Here is a 22,655-nt window from a genome sequence, read left to right as displayed (position 1 = left end):
GTCTCTGGGACCGGGGTCCATTTCTCACAATGTCAGCACCTAGCTTGATCGTATCTATGCGCACGCTGCACCCCCAGGGCTGGGTCATGAGTTCACCATTGAGTCACACCCTGGTTCTTGCCTCTTCTCAAATCCATCCAGGAGTTACACCGGAAGAAACTTCCATTCGTCTGGTGCTATCGATGTTTTGGGCTGGGGAGTCTCCGGAATTGAACTGCATGCCACTAGGACAAGCCAAGAACAGTATGTAGGGACGGGGCTCTCACAAAAGCACCGTGTGGGGTGTGGTGGCGCACACCCGTAATCCCAGCTACTCCGGAGGCAGAAGCAGGAGAATTGCTTGAACCCGGGAGGCGGAGGTTGGAGTGAGCCAAGATGACGACATGGCACTCCAGCCTGGGCAGCAGAGTGAGACTCCATCTCAAGGAAAAAAAGCACAGTGTGATCTAGCAGCCTAGCACCGCTTCAGACTTGAGCGCCGCGGCCATTACTCGTACCACGCGTGGGAGTATCTACTTTCTCTTGGCCCTTTCCGTAGGAGATGCCTTTCGTTCCTGCAGCCAGTGTTTATCAAAGACCCAGCCTGGGGAATGAACACTGACCAGTCCCAAGAAGCTTGTCAAACTGTAGGAACACAAGATAAGAAATTCAAACTACAGAGTCCAAGATTAACTGCTACTCTCCTGGAATGTGCAGCGTGTTTGGAAAATAAAAAGCTAGGCCGGGCATGGTGACTCTCTCAGTACTTTGGGTGGCTGAGGCAGGCAGATCACTTGAGGTCAGGAGTTCAAGACCAGCCTGGCCAACATGGTGAAACTCCATCTCTACTAAAAATACAAAAATTAGCTAGGTGTGGTGGCGTGCACCTGTAGTCCCACCTATTAGGGAGGCTGAGGCAGGAGAATCACTTGAACTTGGGAGGCAGAGGTTGCAGTGAGTAAAGATCACGCCACCGCCCTCCAGCCTGGCGACACAGTGAGACTCGTCTAAAAAAAAAAAAAAAAAAAGACCCAGCACAGTCCTAGGCCACATGATGTTGACAAGTGCTATTTCTCTTCTTGTGTTTATCTGCTGTCCCAAGAGGCAGGCTTCCTGAAGAGCTAAGTGTCTTTCACCATCATATCCACAGCTCCCAGCCCAGACCTGGCCATAAGAGGTGGTTAATAAATATCCACAGAATGAGACTGGGCACGGTGGCTCATGCCTGTAATCCCAGCACTTTGGGAGGCTGAGGCGGTTGGATCACGAGGTCAGGAGATCGAGACCATCCAGGCCAACATGGTGAAACCCCGTCTCTATTAAAAAATAAAAAAATTGGCTGGGTGTGGTGGCGTGTGCCTATAGTCCCAGCTACTGGCAAGGCTGGAGCAGGAGAATCACTTGAGCCCAGAAGGTGAAGGTTGCAGTGGGCCAAGATCATGCCACTGCACTCCAGCCTGGCGACAGAGCAAGGCTCTGTCTCAAAAAATTAAAAATTTTTTTTTAAAAAAAATCCAGAGAATGAATGAACTGAATGTTCAGTCACAATCACCATACTGCTCCAGGGAAACACCCAGCTCACGGCTGACTCACCATCAGACCTCCATCCGAGGGATGCAGCTGCTACCTGCGGCCAGGTAAGGTGCCATTGTTAACAAAGCCAAGGAGGGAGGGATATTTTACCTTCCACAAATCCAGCTAATGATGTAGTATTTGTAAGCTACATCTGACATGGGAAAGGTCAGTAATTTAGCTCTACTGCTTTCCTAGGAACATATGTTTGTCAGGGACAATCAGAGCCTTCCAGACTCTTTCAAACACAGCCAGGGATAAGGGGGTTTCCTCTGTCTGGTTTTACCCTCTTTCTTCCTTTTCTCTTTCTTTGTAAGTGGGATGGACCTTCGGCCTCTGACTGCATTTTCCTAGCACAGAGCCGTGAATGCTGCGTGCCCAGAGAGGCTGGAGAGTGAACAGGCATTGATCTTCACACCTGGGTAGAGACCCCTGCCCCAAAGACTCAGTTTGCCTGTATGAGCTGTGTAGCCCTGGGAAGACCGCTGACCCCCAGGCTCCCCACCCGTGAAATGGAGATAAGAAGAGTTCCTAGCTGAGGGCTTGTTGTGAGGATTATCCGCAGGCCGTTGCCTGTCACATCATCTTAAATGTTGCTGTGGTCATCACTACCGTCATTGTGCCATCACCACAGCCTGGGTCCTGGCTCTCGGTTTCCTTTTGTCAAAGTCACCCTCTTCTTGCTAGCTACCCTTCTTCTATCCTGTGGGTCCAGTCCTCTCAGCCCAGAATCATTTGTAGAACTTAAAAAAAACAAAAACAATGAACCTGAATTGGTGGGTCCAAGGTGGGGCCCAGGGAGGCCTTTTTTAAACGCTTCCTAGGTAACCCTCATGTGCAGGCAGTGTTGAGAACACGGGTTAGACTTGCCACCAGGACCTGAAAAGCGTGATGGAGCTGCAGCCGTGGTGTTCAGCTGCTGCGTCTGTCCCCACACATAGGGGCTGCTTCCCACTGCTGCGTGTGGGGTTCCCACAGCTGCCTCTACACTAGCTCATTTTTTTTTTTTTTTTTTTTTGAGATGGAGTCTTGCACTGTCACCAGGGCTGGAGTGCAATGGTGCCATCCTGGCTGACTGCGACCTCTACCTCCCGGGTTCAAGTGATTCTCCTGCCTCAGTCTCCCATCTTTTTTAAAAAATTAAAAGAGACAGGGTCTTGCTCTGTTGCCCAGACTGGAGTTCAGTGGCATGATCATAGCTCACTGCAGGCTTGATCTTCTGGGGTCAAGTAATCCTCCCGCCTCAGCCTCCAAAGTGACTGACATTACTCACGAACCACACCTAATTTTTAAAAAAATGTTTGTAGATTGTTTCCTGCTGGGAGTCAAAAAACATTTTTTTTAAAGATGGGGTCCTGCCACATTGCTCCATCTGTTCTCAAACACTCGGCCTTAAGTGATCCTCCTTGCCTCAGCATGTTGGGATTACAGGCGTGAGTCATTGCACCCAGCCGTGTCCAGCTCACTTTTATTTCCTTGGGTTAACCTCTCCATTCCCTCCATTTCGGTCACTGCCTGGAAAGACTCCATTTCCATGCTTCCAAGCCCAGCTCAGAGCTCAGCTTCCCAGAAGGGAAGGCTACTGCAGGCAGCGGCCATCAGTCCATCTTGACTCACACCCACAGCCACCTCCTTCCTCACCTGTGAAAGCAGGGGACAAAGTGTTTTGAATGAAAGAACTCTCTGGAATGCTAAAATGTATCACTGAAATTGATAAGTGATGTTCCTGCCTTGGTTAACAGAGTGCAGGGCAGTCCACGTGGACGCTTCCAGACTGCCCTGCTGCTGTGATTACGGAGCATCTCAGTGGTGAGCCATTGTTTAAGTCGCCTGTCCTTTCTTTTTTAACCTGGCTGTCAGTCACTGCTTTCCACAATTTACCTGGAAAGCCAGACAACCAAGCTTGTTAAGCTTGTAACTTGAGCATCACACATGTTGTGTAAGCAGATTGAGGGTAAACTCAGATTAAGCTTCATGAAATGGCCAGGCACAGTAGCTCACACCTACAATCCCAGCACTTCAGAAGGCCAAGGCAGGAAGATCACTTGAGCCCAACCTGGGCAACACAGTGAGATACCGTCTCTAAAACAATTAAAAACTTAGCTAGGCATGGTGTCGCATGCCTGTGCTTACAGCTGCTCGGGAGGCGTAGGTGCGAGAATCACTTTGGCCAGGAGGTAGAGGCTACAGTGAGCCATGATCGCACCACTGCACCCCAGCCTGGCAACAAAGTGAGAACCTGTCTCATAAAAACGCAGCAAATGAACAAGCAAAAAGCCTAATAAGACACGTAGACATGTTGATGATCATTTTTTTTTCACTTCATACTTCAGATGTGGGGCTGTGTTCCACATGGCTGAGTCTGTCCCCACCTCAGTATGGGTGACATCTCTAAAGTGGGTGATGTATTTCAGCAGACTCGCTAGTTTCACCTGAATTAGATAATAAGCTCCCCCAGTCACCTTTCCCCACTTTCGACGGCCCCGTCTCATCATGCCAATCCCCTCCCCTGCATCGCATGAATATTCCATTATGAATTTCACATGGATGGTCACACTGCCTATGTGCAGATCTCAGCACCTTAATAATTTACAGCACTATTTCCATTTTTAATGATTACTGTGAAATGTTTGGTCAAGTGACACTTCATGGCCATACTTAATACCATGGTTTTAAAAGACACACACACACACACACACACACTCACACACAAATCAAAGAGGCCACCATCCCTCCTCATTATTCTCTCATAGCAAATAAAATTTGCTTCAATTGTCCATGGACAGAGGCCCCAGCCCAGAGTTCCTCCTCCAACATCTTACTGTAAAAACAAGGGATTGGCCGAGCACAGTGGCTCACACCTGTAATCCCACCAGCACTTTGGGAGGCTGAGACGGGTGGATACGAGGCAGGCAGATCGTGAGGTCAGGAGTTGGGGACCAGCCTGGCCAATATGGTGAAACCCCCATCTCTACTAAAAATACAAAACTCAGCTGGCCATGGTGGCACTTGCCTGTAATCCCAGCTATTCAGGAGGCGGAGACAAGAGAATCACTTGAACCCAGGAGGCGGAGATTGCAGTGAGCTGAGATCACACCACTGCATTCCAGCCTGGATGTCAGAGCGAGACTCTGTCTCAGGAAAACAACATCATCATCATGGGCTTACTGGGGCTGTTAGGGGCCGGGCTCTCCTCTTCTGACCGACTGCAAGCTCCAGCCCCGCTTCTTCCTTCACTCAGAAGGTTTAGGTCCGATTATTCTTCAGTTCCAAGGGGGAGTGAGACCCTCATAGTAAGGGCTACCCTTTGGGTAGCTTCTTAGGATTTGAACTGGCAATTTTCACATGCCTCTTTTGTTTCAACTTCAAAAGATAGCTCCAGTGAAAGAAACCTCTAGGAAAAGGAGGATAACGTCATCAACAGTGCTGATGAAAGATGCCAGCAAGCCGTGAAAGCTGAGGCAGCCAGTCCTTCTCTCCAGGGAATGTCAGAGGAAGAGAGGCCAGAAGGAGCGGAGCAGCCAGGCTATTTCAGAGAAAGCGAGGGAAGGCCCCCCAAGGCGGGTGACCAGAGGCAGAAAAGACAGACCCCAGCCACCCTCCACCCATCAGACTATCAGAAGAAACAGAGAAGGAAAAACAGCAAAGGCAGGCATATTCTGGGGCGGGGGTGGCGGGGGGAGGTGTTACTCACACCTGCCTGCCCTTCCCCACCCCATCCCACCACCAAGATTCCCAGCCACCATAGGGGGATGGGTGGTGGGGCAGGGGCGTGGCAAGGACCAAGTAGGAACCTGAAACTGCCGTCCTTCCCAGAAAGAGTCCCTTAGAGAGCACTCAGCTCTGTTTCCTTCTCAAAAGTTCCCACAGAAGGTTTCCCTTCAGCGGGGAGCCTGTGCGAGTCCGGAGCTGCGCCCCCGAGGTGCCCAGACAGTCTACTGCGGAAGTCTTCCGCTTCGTCTGAAAAGTTCACATAAACGTTGTGTATTACATCATGGCATATTCATGCTTCTTTTAATTTTTAAAACTTTTCCCTTGGCTGTTTCGGCAACACAGCTGCCTGAGATGGCCGAGTCCCCCCATGCTCTGGACACCCCTTGTTCACCGTAAAGTGGCCCCCGCAGACGCGTCTCGGCTAAGACCTTTGCATCCACCCTGGACTCTTCGATGGCCGAGTCAGGGAACAGGGCCGCACTCACAGGGACACAGGATGTGCCAGGCCAACTCACACCAAGAGGAGCCCCGGTCTCGGTGAGTTCAAGGTCCCACAGATGGTATGGAGGGAGCTGTGCTGGGGGCCAAGCCCAGATGCGTCCCAGCCCTGCTCCCTCAATGCTGCGCTGCTACGCACAGCGCCCCAGGGCCCCAGTCCAGTGGCTCACAGGGAGGGTCCAAAGGAGGCAGGCCCCGTCTCCAGGGTTTCATGCGTGGAAAGATCCCCATTGGAGGCTGTAAATCCTCCCCCTGCCTGGATAGACTGAACATGTTTAGGAAATGGCAGGTGGAGGCAGGCTGGCAGTCACAGGGCACAGCCAGGTTGCGACCTTGCAAGCGCCTGCTTAAGGAAGGTGCATTTTCCCTGGTAAGGAAAGCTGTAAAGGAGCTGCTGAAGACCAGGATCTCTTTAAAAAGACAAACAACAGGGTGGGCACGGTGGCTCATGCCTGTAATCCCAGCCTGGCCAACATGGGGAAACCCTGTCTCTACTAAAAATACAAAAAATTAGCCAGGCATGGTGGCAGGCACCTGTAATCCCAGCTACTGGGGATTGAGGCTGGGGAGGTTGAGGCAGGAAAATCACTTGAACCTGGGAGGTGGAGGTTGCAGTGAACCAAGATCCCACGACTGCACTCCGACCTGGGCAATGGAGCGAGACTCCATCTCGAAGAAACAAAAACAAAAAATGAAAAAGACAAACAACAGTTCAGCAATTGGGGAAGGCAGAAGGAATGGAAAGCAGGAGGCAAGTCGTAATGTGGCAAAAATTGGAATAAATATAAATAATTCAAAGAATTAGGCGTATTGGCCGGGCATAGTGGATCACGTCTGTCATCCCAGAACTTTGGGAGGCCAAGGAGGGTGGATTGCCTGAGGTCAGAAGTTCAAGACCAGCCTACCCAACATGGCAAAACCCTGTCTCTACTAAAAATACAAAAAATCAGCCAGGCATGGTGGCCGGCACCTGTAATCCCAGCTACTTGGGAGGCTGAGGCAGGAGAATCGCTTGAACCTCAGGAGGCAGATGTTGCAGTGAGCCAAGATTGTGCCACTGCACTCCAGCCTGGGCGACAGAGCGAAACTCTATCTCAAAAAACAAAACAAAACAACAACAACAAAAAAAACAGGCATATTTTAAATATCTTTCTGGTTCTCTCTCCCCACCTCCTCTCAAACTTTAACCCTAAACTTTAACCCTTTAGATAGTTCTCTAAAATCATTCCTCTAGAGATGGAGGCCAAATGAAGATTTCAGTGACACCACATTTTCACGACATCATTTGGTCTTAAGTAACTTCTAGATTTCCACATGATTTGTGGGGGCTGAGATAGGAAATTTCTGCACATTTTGAAACAATGGGAAGTCTTTTCACCCTAAAAGAAAATTCAGGAAAATTTCAGGAAAGGCAAGATATAAAATGCAAGTCAAAGTGATTCTGTTCCAATATTTGGAGAGTAAAATCACAGTGTGCTCAGGTATTCCCAGCTCTGTGCCTCCATTTCAAATTAGATTAGAGAAAATAATTTGCAAACCATAGGGCTGGGGTCAGGCTGAAATGAGAGATGCTATGTAAAGCAGGCAGCCCCTAAGTGCTGCGTAACATGTGTTGCTATAAAGTACACAGATGATTACCTTCTAAGGTGTAATATGGTAAGCGACCATTTGGGAAGAATATCATTGGAAAATGAGCTTTTTCTCCCCTGTATTTACTACCTCAGGGTGTCAAAGACGTCCTCCATACAAGTTACCAAAGTCTGCTGGCTTTCAGACCTGCGCCTCCCCTCCCAGAGCTGCAGGACCCTCAGCCTCTCTCTGCCTCCTGCTGCGCCAACCCACCTTATTCCGTGGTCCAGGAACGCTTTGGCCTCCCACCTGTCCCGCCTCACCCACCGGCCCACTCCTCTGGTCTCTGGCACTCCCTCCCTGGTGAGCATGCACACTGGGACCAATACTCCCCACTTCCAGACCTAACTCGGGGGCTGTTCTCTAGCAAGTATCTCAGAAAGCCCAGACTGGGCAGGGGTGGTGAGGCATTCCCCCTGGTGTGCCCGCACCGTTCCTGTCCTGCTCGTCTTATCCACTGCGTGGGGACCCTCACTGAGGTTTCCTTCTCACCCTCCGGGTTGCACGCTCCTCAAAGGCACTGGCGGGGTCAGCTTCCTCTTTGTATTTTCGTGGACTGAATACATGGGTTCCGTAAGAAACACTGTAAGGGAGGCTGGGCGCAGTGGCTCACGCCTGTAATCCCAGTACTTTGGGAGGCCAAGGCAGATGGATTATGAGGTCAAGAGATCAAGACCATCCTGGCCAACATGGTGAAACCTCATCTCTACTAAAAATACAAAAATCAGCTGGTCGTGGCGGTACACGCCTGTAGTCCCAGCTATTCAGGAGACTGAGGCAGGAGAATCACTTGAACCCAGGAGGCAGAGGTTGCAGTAAGCCGAGATTGTGCCATTGCACTCCAGCCTGGTGACAGAGTGAGACTCTGTCTCAAAAGAAAAAAAGAAAGAAAGAAAGAAAATAAAAAACATTGTAAGGGGATTCTGGAATTGGGTGGAGAGTTAGAATAACAGACTGGCCCCACTTCTGTTGACCTTTGAGATCCTGAAAGGGAGAAGGGAGATGGGAAGATAAAAGGGAGGGACACAGCAGTTATGGAACTCTTAGGGTCCCCCAGGGCTAGTTACAGATCCCTAGAGTCCCCCAGGGCTGGAGAGCCAAGGCCTCATCTGAGGCGGGGCAGGGTGCTGGTCCTGGGACAGAGGTCAAGGTGGCCTCTCCAGCAAGTGAGAAGCACCAGGGATGGGAAGGAAAAGAAAGGCCTGAAACCCCAGCAACTGTGGGGACGGGTGCCAGGAGGCAAATTCACACCAGTGAGAACTGGGTGCTGGACTAGTAGCCACTACTGGATGGCGGTGGCATATCGCTCTCTGTGAAAGTCAAGGAAACAGGAAGGAAATCCCCAGGTGGGAGCAGCAGAATTCTCTTGAGATATGTCCCTCACTCCAGGGAAGTTTGGGAAAGGAGGCTCTCTAGGCTGGGGGGTGGGGAGCAGGATGAGGAGGGCCTGTCTGTACAGATACGGGTGTGGAAGGGGCCCCGTCGGACCATCGAGCCTCTCCCAGTTCTCACCCCACTGGGCTGTCTGGCTGCCCCCAACTCCCATGCAGACTTATCGGGGCAGAAGGCACTAAACATTTGAATACTTTATGGCCACATGTCACTTCTAACTTGGTTTACTATTATCTCTCAGTTTCCATGTAAAGTATTTCTTCATTCAAGTTAATGAATTGCGTCTTTGGTTGAGAACCCATTCATCCTCAGAAATGGGTTTGCTTTCATCAGACCAACCAGATTCTTGAGTGTCTCTGACAGAGCTGGGAAGTCCCCCTCAAGTAGTGGCTCTCAGCTGTAGGCAAGTTTGTCCCTCCAGTGGATTTTTGGCTGTCACCACTAGGCATGGGGTGACTACTCCTGGCATGTAACAGGTAGAGGCCAGGTAGCTGAGCATCCCGTTCCGCACAGCTCGGCCTCTGCCACATCAAGGCTGAGAAACTCCTCGCCCTCAAGGAATGTCACCCTTGAGGCCCTGGCCAGAGGCCAGCGATGCAGCAATCCCGACAATCTGACGACTTGTGCCCATCTCTCCTCTGGGTCACAACACACATTCAGTGCTGGGTACTCTGCTCTATGCTACAAATGTCGCAATGGCACCTCCATGCCATCAGTGACCACCCAGTGTAGTTACGAAGAGAGCACTGTGATCATTGTCACGGAATGTCATGATGCATCTAGAAAGAGTGACTGTTTTATGAAGCATGAATGGGGTGGCGGTGGAGCGTCAGGAAAGCAGAGGCTGGAGGCAGATGCTAGAAAAGGACTCACAGGCATAGAAATGGCTCCTTTGCAGGCTACCCACACATGAGGCTGAGGAATCTGCTCACCATCCGCCTTGCATCCTGCCCTTCCCCCAGCAGAAAAGAGACAAGGAAAGAAATGAGCCTGATATTCCCGGGAGGCAGGACGCAGTCCAAGATGACTCTATTGATTGTCTGCTGATGGTTGCAGTATCCTGGGAAGAAGACGTGCTTGCGATGGACAGATAGTTCCCTAAAATTTCATCCGCCAGGGTTAACCTGTGCCCACAGAGGACTGACAGCTCCCAGGGAGCCATGGAGATGGGCAACAGACCAAATTTCACTCCAGGATCAATTCGCGTCTCCCATTCTCATTTCAGAGTTCATCTAACGTAAGCGCTGGCAGGGTCTTTGCAGATGATAATCTGCCTTTAAGCTCAGTAACGGGTTTGGGGAAAGTCCAGTGAAGAACAGAAGCCTCTGACACCCATCACCCACTGCCTTGGGAATTCTCAGAGCAGCCACCACCGGCATCCGTGAGAGCAGCTGCTCAGTCAAGTTCAATCCTTGGTTAAACATTGGTTTTGAGAAGGGTTCATCTTTAATTTAATGTAGGTACTGCACTGTCACTAGGATGGTTTTAATCACAAGAACTTTTCCCTTCCCCCACCATTTGTCTCTGGCTAAACCACAGTCAAAACAACACTCCCTGAAAACTATAATCACTTGTCTTATAAAGCACTGCTGTTAGTCTTTCTCCAAGTTCTAAAATACTGCTCTTTCTTGCAGTAAATTTGCCACTCTTAAAAACTAGGATGAAAGGCATGCAAGGGGAAGGTCTACGCGATAGAGATTTGTTCACTATTTGAAAAATACTAGCTGGGGGCCAGGTGCAGTGGCTCACACCTATAACCCCAGCACCCTGGGAGGCTGAGGCAGGCAGACTGCTTGAGGTTAGGAGTTCGGGATCTGCCTAGCCAACATGGTAAAACCCCATCTCTACTAAAAATACAGGAAAAAAAAAATTAGCCAGGCATGGTGGTGCACCCCTGTAGTCCTAGCTACTCAGAAGGCTGAGGCAGGACAATTGCTGGAACCCGGGAGGCGGAGGTTGTGGTGAGCCAAGACTGTGCCATTGCACTCCAGCCTGGGCACAAGAACAAAACTCCGTCTCAAAAAAAGAAAAAAGAAAAATAATAGCTGGGCATGGTGGTACACACCTGTAGTCCCAGCTACTCGGGAAGCTGAAGCAGGAGGATCGCTTGAGCCCAGGAATTCAAGGCCAGCTTGAGCAACAAAATGTGAGCGTCCTCTTAAAAAAAAAAACACTGGTCTGACTGAACATTTTAAACAAAACTAAAAACTAAATTTACCACACATCTGTTAAGTGCCAGGCTCTGCACGGGGCATGGGAGCCGGACTGCGGAACACAAGGTGCGAAGCTGCAGGGAAAGCAGAGCACAGACGATCTGGGTTCACATCTCAGCTCTGCTCCTTCTCAGGATCTAGCTGAGTGGCTCAATCTCCCTCACTTTTACTCTCTCTCTCTGTAAAATGGAATGTGATGGGAGTCTTCACAGGCTAGCTTTGTTATGAGGATAAAACGAGTTAATAAACGTAAAGTCTATGTACGGGCACATAGGAAGCCCTCAGTTGAGGCAGCTTGTCATCATTCCCACATGTCCTGGAGGCCAGCCAGTCACCTCAGTGTCTCTTACGGCCTCTGCAGGTTACCTGGCATATCCTAGACTGAGGTATCATCTCCTACAGGAATTGCTTTTTCTTCTAAAATAAAACAAAAAACAAAACATGGGATGTACGTGCAGAGCATGCAGGTCTATTACCTAGGTACACGTGTGCCATGGTGCTTTGCTGCACCTGCTGACCCATCCTCGAAGTTCCCTCCCCTCACCCCAACTCTCCAACAGATCCTGGTGTGTGTTGTTCCCCTCTCCCTAAAGGAATCTTAGTGTCTGGCTTCAAACTACCATAAAATTCAAAATGCACCTCTCATCTTGGAGGAGCCTACACAGAAATGACTATGAAGTAGTTACGATGTTTAACCTAAGCAGAGTGGAGATGCCTGTGCCAACCAGAGTTATCGGGAACACCTTCAGGCTGACAGCATCTGAGTTTAAAATAACCAAGAAAAAGAACTTGTTAAAACTTTTTCTCCCAAGATCAGCCAAGCAGAGGAGCGTGGCTTCCCAGAGAAACTTTGTCATGTTGCCCATATAATTTCCAGGCTGACGGTGGAACTTAAGTGGGGGAAAACAGTTCTACTAAGAAGAGCTTCATAACATCAGAAAACAGAAACAAAGTGCTGCAATGAGGTCCCAACATTCTTTGTGCCGGATATCTAGAGCCTCCGCTAGTGTCTGGATGCACTGTTGTTACTATGTAAGACTGAAAGCTGGCCGGGTGCAGAGGCTCTCGCCTGTAACCCCAGCACTTTGGGAGGCCGAGGCAGGTGGATCACAAGGTCAGGAGTTCGAGACCAGCCTGGCCAATATGGTGAAACCCCCGTCTCTACTAAAAATACAAAAATTAGCTAGGCATGGTGGTGCGCACCTGTAGTCCCAGCTATTCAGGAGGCTGAGGCAGGAAAATCACTTGAACCCGGGAGGCAGAAGTTGCAGTGAGTCGAGATCACGTCACTGCACTCCAGCCTGGTGACAGAGCAAGACTCTGTTTAAAAAAAGAAAAGGAAAAAATTAAAAAGACTGAAAGCTGTAGGGGGTTGAAACCCATTTGTTTTTTATCAGAACAAGACACAGGTTTACAGTGTATCACAGGAAATCAGCTCCAAAGCACATGAGGATATTCAGTAAACTAACGGGTATGTAATTGGATGCAGGTAGTTTTTCTTTTTTAAAATGCTATACTTTGAGTAGATCTAGGGGGAGCTATTGTCGCCTGGAAATCTATGAGTAATTCACTATGAAAGGGAACCTGGAGAGATTCTCTCCCTCAGCTTGTTCTTCCAGAAAGAGAATACACAAGACTTCTCTTCCTGTGTCTCCAGAGTTAGAAGTTGCACTCTTCCCATTTAGTTAATTAACAAATGTTTACAATCCTTATGCTCACCCAGTATGGAAGATACAAAAAATATATATAAAATGGAGAAGAGTCAACAGCTAACCACTTGCTCCCTCCCTGCCCAGCAGAGTTTATGATGTGTGTGAACAATCTGTAAAATTGTTCAATGAAAGAAGTATCCTGTTTCATTAGCTAATAAATGCTTCTGTTAGAAGTAATACCCTCAGGCCAGGAACGGTGGCTCACACCTGTAGTCCCAGCTGCTAAGGCGGAGCTGAGGCTGGAGGACTGCTCCAGCTTAGCAGTTGGAGGTTGCAGTGAGCCGTGATGGCATCCTGGCACTCCAGCCTGGGTGACAAATCAAGCCCCTGCCTCAAAAAATAAAAATACAAAAGTAATACCCCGGGGTTTAAGGAGCTGTTTCCACATTGTCTTCCTGATAGTTCCTAAGCTTCTTTAGGGAAAAACTGGCTTCCCATTTATTGCTATTTCCATAATATATAGTGCCTGAGACATGAGAGTCAACATTTTTGTGGAATAAATGAAGGGATGGATGGGTGGATGAACAGAGGACAGATGGTTGTATCGTGTATGTGTGAATGGATGAAGGCATGGTGACTAAAAAGTAAACTTAGGATCACAGGAAGAAGTAGGACAAACTAGATTGGAGGAACAAGATAAAGACAAAAAATAAACCAATGGGAAATTTTAGTGGAGCAAGAGTGTGCCATGGAAAAGCAGACAGGTTAGATGGATTGTCCCATGATAATGCTAAAAAAAAAAAAATTATACTCCTTTTAAGATATTTCCTCTTATTCAGTCACTAGAAGAAAATGGAAATCAGCCAGTCACGGGATTTCCCTTGGAAGCCCTTCAGACATTTGAAAACTACAACTATGTGAACTGTATCTTGTTTTGCTCACAGTTGCATCTGTGGGACCTGACACATATTAGACACATAATCCGCATCTGTTGAAACAAAGAGTCATGCTTGAAGCTTCCTCTTTGCTGCAGCCTGGCAGTGACTGCAGACCTTCCCAAACCCATGCTTGAAGCCAGATTTCAGAGTTCCAGCGCTTCCTTTCCAAACGGATTCCGTCTTACACAAAGAATAATGAATTTGAGTTGCCCAAGCTCTAGGAAATGTTAGATGGTTATTATGACTATTACATTTTAATATATGAGTAATGAAAGATGTTTCTCCAAAGATTTAGATGTCAAACACCCATCAGAAATGTGAATGCATACCAGGAATGGTGGCTCATGCCTGTAGTCCCAGCATTTTGGGAGGCCGAGGCAGATGGATCACCTGAGGTCAGGAGTTCGAGACTAGCCTGGCCAACACGGTGCATCCCCATTCCTACTAAATATACCAAAAAAAGAAAAAGAAAAAAAAATTAGCTGGGTGTGATGCCACTGTCTGTGATCCTGGCTACTCGGAAGGCTGAGGCAGGAGAATCACTTGAACCCGGGAAGTGGAGGTTGTAGTGAGCTGAGATTGCACCACTGTACTCCCAGCCTGAGCAACAAAGCATGACTTCATCTCAAAAAGAAACGTGAATGCAGCTCTGTCCCATAACCAACAGATCTTTCCAGAACAAAGAAGACTGCAAAAAATGTGTGACATTTACCAAACCCTCATTTGACCATCCCATAATGTAAAACAATGACAATGGCAGGAATTATAAGGATAACATTCTGGGCGAGTTCCCCATTCCCTCTTGCCCAGTTTCCTACCTGTTTAAAGTCTGGCCTTTTGTTGTTAAGCTGAAGCTAAAAAAGAATTGGATTAGGAAGGATTCTAGCTTCTGTTCAGTCTTTCTTCTAACAGCCTTTTTCTGATTAAGAAAAACTTCTGTCCCCAAATGTACATCTACTTAAGCTTTCAACCAGCACAGAGTATACCTGCTCTATTTCTACACTAAAGACTGACTTCTCCCTGCCTGGAGTTAAGAACCCTGAACCAGCCAGGTGCAATGGCTCACGCCTGTAATCCCAGCACTTTAAGAGGCCAAGGAGGGTGGATCGCCTGAGGTCAGGAGTTCAAGATTGGCCTGGCCAACATGGCGAAACCCGGGTCTCTACTAACAATAACAAAAATTAGCAAGGCATGGTGGCGGGCACCTGTAATCCCAGCTGCTCAGGAGGCTGAGGCAGGAGAATCGATTGAACCTGGGAAGCAGAGGTTGCAATCGCTGAGACTGCACCATTGCACTCCAGCCTGGGTGACAGAGCCAGACTCCATAAAAATAAAAAAATTAAAAAAAAAAAAGAACCCTGAACCATGATTCATTTCTTATCACCCATCTTTGCTATCTAGGACACCCTCTCCTTCTTCCTATGAACTGTCTGCCGCTTCTCCTGTAAAACTTCAGCAGGAGGATCAAAACTCTCCCGCTAGTATTTTCACACTAACTGCATCTCCTTGACTGGCTGTTACCTCTTCCTTCCAGCCGTGTGCACATCACTTCTTTCCGCCACCTGTTCGGTGGATTTTAAACTTGAGAGCACAGACTACAACTGCTGCCTTCTTCACCCACTTACAGCACCGAGTTCAGAGCCTTGCAGACAGTGAAATTCCAATACAGTGATGACCGACTCATCCCCTCCGAGTTGCCTCAGTCAGCCTCTTTCATGGGACCCTACACTTACTTTATACTCACAGCTCCGCTCACCTTCCCCAGGCCCAAGCTGCTATTTTAACCTCTACTCAGGATCTGAATATCAGAAAGTCTTTTATTTATTGGGTTTGGGTTGTGGTTGTTTCGTTTTGGCTATGAATCCGAGGAAGTCCTGCTCTTTTTCCTTTGAATTCTATTCCATTAGGCTTTTTGCTGTGAAATTTCTGAGTCTGGAAACTCAAGAGAACTGACATCACAAACTTTGACTTACATGCTGTCAATCTGCTTCGGGAGGTCATGTGGCAAGTCTGTCCTTGAGGACCATTTTCAGGCAGGAAAAACAGTCATTTAACCTGGCTGCTTTCCAGAATTCTTTGCAGACATCAAACACCCACAATTCAACCATTTCTCTGTGTACTAACATGTGCTTTTCAAAATGAGTGTCTTATTCTTTTTAGTAATACTTTTCTGTGTTTCACGCCTTTAGACAGTTCTCTTCTTTAACTCCATGTAGCTCTAGTTTGTTTTGTGCCATGCTGTTTTGCCCCATTTTCAGGTAACTTTTCTGCCTGAACTACTTAAGAGCTCTTGCACTACAGCAGGTTTTATAAGACACAGATGACAGCACATTTAGATAAGGATCACAGCAAACACAACCTCATTGAAACCACCTGGCATGCTTCATGCTTCCACACGGCAGGGTTGCTCCAGCTGCAACGATTTTGGCTTTAAAGCTGGAAGGGATGATGAGGGTTAAGTGACCTTCACACACCTTTATCCTGAATTATAGATAATTTTAAGAATCAAGAATGGGATTACTACTTACCTATGTTATAAAGGCTAATTATTTGGGATGCCCATCAGAAAAATGGTATCCCTTATCAAACATTTCCTTAGACGTACTGAATAAAAGCATCAGTTTAGCCAGTACCTGTTAATAGGCCCATTGGGACTATGTCTTTCTAGGAGAGGTGTTATTTGATTCTAATTATAATTAGCTTTACTTATTACTAAGTAGATAACAATTTTCTCGTTTCATATTTTTTTTCTGGAAATCAGTTTTTCTCCCCATAGAGAACATTCGGAAGCTGTAGTTTTCACGTAGAACTTAAGATGTGCCTGTTCTCCCTGCCCACCTCCAATTTCCCTAAGCACACACACAGGCACACATTCTCCCTTCTCTCAAGATACCTTTTTTCCAACTAAGAGTGGCTGACTAATCACAGATGGGTTAATCCTTCCACAGTTTTGAAAGAGAAAAACGGCCCTCACCTTGAAGAGAGTGAATAGCGTGGCTAATCCATCTAAGAACAATGGGTGAAACGACGAGAAAAGGAGAATCCTGCCCGGCAGTGACCCTTTGTTACTCATACTTATTGAACTTAGATTCGGGGCTAAGCAAGCGCAGACTAGAGCAAAGACCCGTCTTTTAAATATTTGGGCTTGTAAAGCAAACCTGGGCAGGCACTAACGCATTTATCAGTGCGAATTCTCCAATGCTAAAACTTTATTTCAATGATCTCACCTCCTGTAAGGAATTAATTCCCCCTTAGCTTGACCACAGGATCAATAGCATATCTTGAGAAGTGTGTAGCTTTTCTAAAAAAAGACCAGACACTGAAGACCTACATAAACATCAGAGCATTCCTTTTTTAATTCCTCGATATGATGGAGAAATTCATAGGCCGAAAATTAGGTAAATAAAGAGGTAATTACCAATGCCTGTTTCCTTGACAACTCCCCTCCCCAGCCCTCCTGCGATAGGGAAAAACCAAAATGCAAGTGAGGAGGGGTAGCCACAAGCCATGCTGGATGTTAGCAAACCAAAGCAAGGAGCCGCGCAGAAAGCTGCAAACTGGACACGAAATACAAATAAATCAAGGTATATCAGAGCTGCATATTGTGTAGTATTTTTGTGGTTGCCATAGAAACGTCAGCGACGGAAGAACATGTTGCATGACACAAAAGAGAGCACTGTGTAATAGGAACATTCCCCCCACCCATCCCCCCCGCCCCCCTCGCGCCCAGCTTCGTCTATGGCAGAGAAAATGCTTTGGCCCCGGGAGGGGGCTGGGTGGGTGGGTAAACTGAGCCAGGAACAGCAGCTTGAAATCACAGCCCAGAAAGAGACTCTCACCCGGCCCAGCACAAAGCGAGGGTCCTTTTGTACCAGCAGAGCCTCTCGCCGCCTCCCTCCAGGCGCCCCCCGCACCTTTCCCCTGCCCGCAATGCACTCTCCCTCCCCCGGAGCCCACCCCTGCCAGAGGTCCTAAGGAAATCCAGCCCAGGAGAGAAAAATAGGATAGGAGGAATGCAAAGTCAGCCACACCCAGAGGGAAAGGTGCCTGCGAAAAGCACCGGGAGCACATACCTCCTTCCTGGCAGCCCGCGGCACATGAACTTAGAAACCAGAAGCTGAGACGGAGCCGGCTGGGTTCAGAAATTGCCACTAGTTTATAAGAGCTGTAAGTCAGCCAACACTGGAAAGAAAAAGCGAGACTCCACCCATGGGGTGGACCCTTCAGGAAAAAAAAAAAAAAAAAAAAAGTGGTCCTCAGCTGACGTCTCTCCCCACCCATGTCACTTCCTTTTAAAGCTACAAGTTAGCGGTTGCCGAGAGGGAAGAGCGAGCCGGTGTAATGTGAGTCACTCCCTTCCCCTCCCAATTAGTGTAAGGAAGTGCTTCAATTGGCTTCACGTTTGAAATCCCTTTGGCAATCTGGCTCGGGAAGCTGCCAAGGATAAAATAAACAAGGCCCCCTAGAAGTGGCCTTGCTTTCTGTCCCCTTTCTTCCTGATCCTGTTGCATCCCTGCGCCCTAAGGGCTCCTCCAACCTCTGCCCAGACTCCGGCTCCGTCTGTGTTGCAACCTGGAAATTGTCCTCAACTGGCTTGTTTTCAGTTCAGCAAGCATAGGATCCATTTGTTTGGTAAAATGCTCACCCTCCAAAATCTCCCCTCACCTCTCCTCGGTCCGCTGTGCTGGAAGGAGATTGCGTTCCACTCAGAAGAGCCCAAAAGCACCTGAAACAAAATAAGCCTCAGCACTCCAGAGGCTGAGATGTTAAGAACTGGGATGAAAGCAGCTCGGAGGTCGATTGATGTATTTTCTGCTTTCAAACCCGGGCACCAAGGTTGATTTCCACTGCACAGGCGTGCACAGGCATGCACACACACACTCGCATGCACGTGGCATTTACACAGGTGTATGAGAGAGGGTTTGGGCAGACCTTTGGAGTAAAATAGTGTCATCACTATTTTTAAAAGGGGTGGGCTGTTCAAAGTCCAGAAATGCCAGGTCCTAGAAAATTACTTCAATTTCAAAATACTGACAGTGTATTTCCTTCAAATGTTCACTATGACAGCCAGTGTGAAAAATCATATTTAACTATTTACTTGACCCCCGAGTTCACCCTGTTTTTTAGATGTTTACAATCGTACAAAGGAAAAATAAATGTGCTCACAAATAGCTCGAGCACATTGCAGAAATACTAGGAGGTATGCAAGTGTCATGAAGACAGAATGGAAAGTGCTCTTTTGGTTGCCGTGGGGGAAGGCACTGATCATTCAGGAAACAGGGTTTGGACGGGGTCCTGTGGGAGGTGGCGTTTTTCTCGTCTGTGATGGGAGAGAGGGAGAGTGAAGCAGGATGGGGTGGAAGGGAAAGGACATCTGAGGCAGGCAAAAGGATCAGAACAAAAACCCATTTGCGGTAGTGACTTAATATCCATGTGAATATGAATTTGACCACAGAGTAATGCTTATAAAAGATGTTTATTAAAAAATTGCTTTTAGTCAATGTAATGTTTAAGAGTTATCTCTCCTAACTTTTCCAACTATGTTTTACGACCCATGTGCTTCTAGGTTTGGTGGAGACTTGAGTATTTCAAAGTTTTTTTCAAGTAGAATTAGACTTTTTCACAGTTAAATTCTGAATGCTTATTTATTCCAAAATCTACAAATTGCATAAATTCCTGCTAATATAAGTACAATCAGTGATTGCAGTGGAAACGATAGGAAATTTAAAATTTGGACAATTGTCACTTTTATTCTGATCTCAGTACTTTAACGTCCTCATTCCATTATTACGATTACAATTATTATTATGCTTGTTGTTGCTAACACTTTGCCTATCTAGACCATGTTGCTCAGCCTCAATTATCTCAGATTTAGCTGAGAAATATGGGAGAAAAAAATTACTATTTCTGAAAATTTAACATAGAAATACAAAATTCATGGATTAAATCCTATACTTTATTTATTCATTTATTTATTTTGAGACAGAGCCTTACTCTGTTGCCCAGGCCGAAGTGCAGTGGTGCGATCTCAGCTCAGTGCAATCTCCACCTCCCGTGTTCAGGCAATTCTCATGCTGCAGCCCCCAAGTAGCTGGGATTACAGGCATGCACCACTACGCTCAGCTAATTTTTTGTATTTTTAGTTGAGACGAGGTTTCACCATGTTGGGCAGGCTGGTCTCTAACTCCTAACCTCAGGCGATCCACCTCAGGCGATCCACCTCCGCCTCCCAAGTGCTGTGATTATAGGCAGGAGCCACCATGCCCAGCCCTATGCACATTATTGAGTGCCATTTAGAGTCTATCCTTATATGCCCTTATTTAGCTATTTCTATCTAAACAAGGAATTCTAAATATTTCCGGGTCACAACCTAACAACTCAGTTCAACACATGTTTATTGAGTATCCATGCTAGTTGCTGAAGATACAAAAACATCAATAAGACATGGACATTGCCTCAAAGTGCTCAAAGTCTCAGAAGGGAAGGCGACATGTAAACAATTAAGACACAAATGGAGGCAATGATTGACACGTGTACAAGGTTCAGAGGTGGTTCAAGAATGGGAAAAGGAGAGGGAGGGTACATCCACATAGTTTCTTGGCTCACAGTGGACTCTAAAAGGGGCGGACAGTATACTCATCAGTGAGATGGTCAGAAATAAATGCTGACAGTTGGAGAGAGGAGAAACTAATTGAAAAGGAGACACGAATCACAAACTGACACCTTGAAAAAGATACATAAATGGCCAGTAAACAAACAAAGATGTAACCTCACATAAAAGTACACGTAAAAAGTAAGAGAGCTTATTTCTTTGCCTAGTCACTTGTCAAACATTCAAAAAGCTAAAACGCGCAGTGCAGAGAACACAATGTCATGGGCTCTCTCTTTGGCTTGTGATGGAAAATTGATACAATCTCTGGAATTCAATAAAACCAGATTTTTCATGAGCCTTTAAAATGTTCATACTCCTTAATCCAAAAATTTGACTCAGAATAATTTATACCAAGGACATAAGCAGAGATAAATTCAAAGATTTGGAAACATGTATATTCATCAGAGCCATTTATAAGAGTAAAGTCTGGAAACCATCTGAGTGTTTGAAGTAGCAGGTTAGCTATGGAAATGATATAATGGTCATATGATGAAACACTATAAAAATTTAAAATTCTATTTTTGAAAGACCTAGGAAAATTCATGGTATCCTAAGTGTACAGGGAAGTAAGCTATATATTAAATATGGCCCCCTCCTATCATTCTATAAATATATATTACAGTGTGTATAGTTTGTTGAATAAGTGTCCCCCATGAATTCATGTTCACCCAGAACCTCACAATATGAGTTTATTTGGAAACAGAGTCTTTGCAGATGTTAATTAGCTGAGATGAAGTCTTTCTGGATTAGGATGGGCTATAGACCCAATACCTGGTATCCTTATAAAAAGAGGAGAGAATGCAGAAAGACACACACATAGAATAAGGCCATGTGATGGCGAAGGCAGAGATGGGAATGATGTGTCTGCGAGCCAAAGATTGCTGGCAAATGCCAGAAACCAGGAGAGATGCATGGAACAGACTCTGAGAGCCTCGGAAGGACCCAACCGTGCTGATCACTGAATTTTAGATTCCCGTCCTCCTGAACTGTAGGAGAATAAATTTCTGTCGTTTTAAGCCACACCATTTGTGGTAGTTTGTTATAGCAGCTCTGGGAAACTTAATACAGTGTGTTAAAAGATCATGAAACTGTTAATAATAATTACTTCTGGAGAGTGAGATTGAGGATGATTTTTATTTGCTTCTTTATATATATGATTGCATTTTGGAAAACTTTCTATGATGGATGAACATGTGTGACTTTTACAATAATAAGATTAGGATTAAAAACAACCCAGGGTTTCTGAAACTTTTCTGCAGTTTAGAAAAGACATAAAAAATAATCAGTGATGCTTACAACATGTTGAGTCCTGAGAAGTAACAGATTCTCAAGCCCAGTGTGAGGTAGAATTCTGCTATCTCAGAAACTTTTTTTTTTTTTTTTTTTGAGAGATGGAGTCTCACTCTGTTGCCCAGGCTGTAGTGCAGTGGCACAATCTGAGCTCACTGCAACCTCCGCCTCTGAGGTTCAAGTGATTCTCCTGCCTCAGCTCCCAAGTAACTGGGACTATAGGCACTCACCACCATGCCTGGCTAATTTTTGTATTTTTAGTAGAGACAATGTCTCACCATACTGGTCAGGCTGGTCTCGAACTCCTGACCACCTTGGCTTCCCACAGTGCTAGAATTACCAGCGTGAGCCACCACACCCGACCAGAAACTTCCTTAAACCTAAGTGTTAGTACTTAAAATGGTGAATATCTTCAACCTGAGGAAACTGAAAAAAAATAAAAATGATGGATATCATTTATCAGAAATGTAAGCTTATACACGATGTATTAACTGTTGTGCTAGATAGCGGAGTCACTAATGACATTGCTTCAAATTGCCCATTCTGTTAGCATAACGTTATCACACATTAACAATATTTTTGCTTTATTTCCATTTGCCTGTGTTGCGAATATTGATACAATATACACACACACCTATATACTGAGTTTAAAATGTTCTCGAGTTATAAAATATGAAGATATCATAGATTTGGAAATATGATTACCTCATGCTACATTGGAAATTGTGGCTTCTTAGATGAGACAAAGGAAAATTGTAAATACTAAAGTTAATTTTCTATTTGGGATCTATAATCTTATATTTAATAGTTATATATGTCAATAAAAATCCAATCAAGTTTTTTTTTTTTTTTTTGAGACGGAGTTTCACTTTTGTTACCCAGGCTGGAGTGCAATGGTGCGATCTCGGCTCACCACAACCTCTGCCTCCTGGGTTCAAGCAATTCTCCTGCCTCAGCCTCCTGAGTAGCTGGGATTACAGGCATGCGCAACCATGCCCAGCTAATGTTTTGTATTTTTAGTAGAGACAGGGTTTCACCTTGTTGACCAGGATGGTCTCGATCTCTTGACCTCATGGTCCACCCACCTCAGCCTCCCAAAGTGCTGGGATTAAAGGCTTGAGCCACC

The 22,655-nt window shown here is 46.4% G+C and overlaps 1 protein-coding gene across 1 annotated transcript in view; it reads right to left on the bottom strand.

Annotated features, from left to right (window-relative positions):
- The window catches only part of AGPAT4 (1-acylglycerol-3-phosphate O-acyltransferase 4), a 132,343-nt gene extending 114,316 nt beyond the window's left edge, over positions 1 to 18,027 (bottom strand). The window contains exon 1 of the mRNA XM_003933782.4: positions 17,661 to 18,027. The gene's annotated coding sequence lies outside the window, so the exon portion shown is untranslated. The remainder of the gene's footprint in view (positions 1 to 17,660) is intronic.
- Between the last annotated feature and the right edge of the window lie 4,628 nt (positions 18,028 to 22,655).

The sequence above is a fragment of the Saimiri boliviensis genome, chromosome 4 (genome assembly GCF_048565385.1).
Source record: "Saimiri boliviensis isolate mSaiBol1 chromosome 4, mSaiBol1.pri, whole genome shotgun sequence".
NCBI classification, from domain to species: Eukaryota; Metazoa; Chordata; class Mammalia; order Primates; family Cebidae; genus Saimiri; species Saimiri boliviensis.
Note: the sequence above shows the minus strand (reverse complement) of the source record. Positions and strands in the feature narration are given on the sequence as shown.